Source organism: Schistocerca serialis, chromosome 4 (genome assembly GCF_023864345.2).
Source record: "Schistocerca serialis cubense isolate TAMUIC-IGC-003099 chromosome 4, iqSchSeri2.2, whole genome shotgun sequence".
In the NCBI taxonomy this organism is placed as follows: Eukaryota; Metazoa; Arthropoda; class Insecta; order Orthoptera; family Acrididae; genus Schistocerca; species Schistocerca serialis.
In genome coordinates this window covers 232,020,571-232,022,707 of record NC_064641.1, presented here as the reverse complement: position 1 = coordinate 232,022,707, position 2,137 = coordinate 232,020,571, and positions in this window count along the sequence as shown.

Sequence of the window (2,137 nt, the reverse complement as noted above, 5' to 3'; positions counted from 1 at the left end):
AACAGATACCCCTCCGTTGTGGTTGCACCTACCGTACGGCCATCTGTATTGCTGAGGCACGCAAGCCTCCCCACCAACGGCAAGGTCCATGGTTCATGGGGTAGGCATACAACCAGTGATTTATTGGTTTTCCTCAGCTCTTCTGTTCATTGTGTTGGAAAGAAAAATATTGACACGTCACTGTGTTTGTTTTGACCAACTAAAGCGGTAGTAAAGGAGTAGCAGAAGTACTGAACTAGGTTTCCAAATGTTCCTTTACAAAGGAAATACTACAAATATTGACACAGCACAATTAGCGCATCATTAGAAAAATAAGTGCTGTAGATATTAATGGCGATAACGCTGAGAAACAAAAGAGATCATTTAACTGAACAGGTCCCCCAAAGTCCAATGGATTCCCTGCCAGAGTCTATACAGGATCTGCAGTTGACTTAGACCCTTTTTTTGACCATAATAAACCGTAGTGTGCCCATTATTTGCTCACACCTGCCTACAAGAAGAATAGCAGAAATGATTCACAAAATTGCCATGTAATGTCATTGACATCCAGCACTTGTAGGATCTTAGAACAACTTATGAGCCCAAATGTAATGAAATATCTCGAACAGAATCACCTCTTCCAACTCCAACCAGCATGAATTTGGAACGACCCAGTCATACGAAACCAAACTAACCTTCTTCACACAGGACGTCCCGAAACCCGTGGGTCAAGGCAAAAACGTAGACTCAATTTGTCTAGTCTTCCGTCAAAGCATTTGATTCAGTGAAATACGGACGATTATTAACTAAGTCCAATTATACGAGGTTTTTGATTGGGTTAATGATTTCTTTGATATCGACATATGCAGATCTAATTCAACATATACCACAGGGACATGTATTACTATGCTTGCTGTTAATGCTGTACGTTAATGACATGATCGACAATATTGATAGCATTCCCAGACTTCTTGCAGATGATGCTGTTACGTATAATGACCCACTATCTGAGAATAAGTTGCACAGTTATTGAGTAACAGATTAATAATGTTTCAAAGTAGTGCAAAGATTGGAAACGAAACTTGCTTCAGATATTCAGAAGCGTAAAACTGTGTACATCACAAAATGCTAGCACGTTATAGTCCATGAGTACTATGGCAGAAAAATCTGCATGTAACAATTTGTGGGGATATGAAATGGAAAGATATTGTAAGCCTAGTCGTAGACAAGCTGGTGTCTAACTTCGGTTCATTAGTACCATACCATCTACATCTACATCCATACTCCGCAAGCCACCTGACGGTGTGTGGCGGAGGGTACCTTGAGTACCTCTATCGGTTCTCCCTTCTATTCCATTCTCGTATTGCTCGTGGAAAGAAGGATTGTCGGTATGCCTCTGTGTGGGCTCTAATCTCTCTGATTTTATCCTCATGGTCTCTTCGCGAGATATACGTAGGAGGGAGCAATATACTGCTTGACTCTTCGGTGAAGGTATGTTCTCGAAACTTTGACAAAAGCCCGTACCGAGCTACTGAGCGTCTCTCCTGCAGAGTCTTCCACTGGAGTTTATCTATCATCTCCGTAACGCTTTCGCGATTACTAAATGATCCTGTAACGAAGCGCGCTGCTCTCCGTTGGATCTTCTCTATATCTTCTATCAACCCTATCTGGTACGGATCCCACACTGCTGAGCAGTATTCAAACAGTGGGCGAACAAGCGTACTGTAACCTACTTCCTTTGTTTTCGGATTGCATTTCCTTAGGATTCTTCCAATGAATCTCAGTCCGGCATCTGCTTTACCGACGATCAACTTTATATGATCATTCCATTTTAAATCACTCCTAATGCGTACTCCCAGATAATTTATGGTATTAACTGCTTCCAGTTGCTGACCTGCTATTTTGTAGCTAAATGATAAGGGATCTTTCTGTGTATTCGCAGCACATTACACTTGTCTACATTTAGATTGAATTGCCATTCCCTGCACCATGCGTCAATTCGCTGCAGATCCTCCTGCATTTCAGTACAATTTTCCATTGTTACAACCTCTCGATACACCACAGCATCACCCGCAAAAAGCCTCAGTGAACTTCCGATGTCATCCACAAGGTCATTTATGTATATTGTGAATAGCAACGGTCCTATGACACTCCCCTG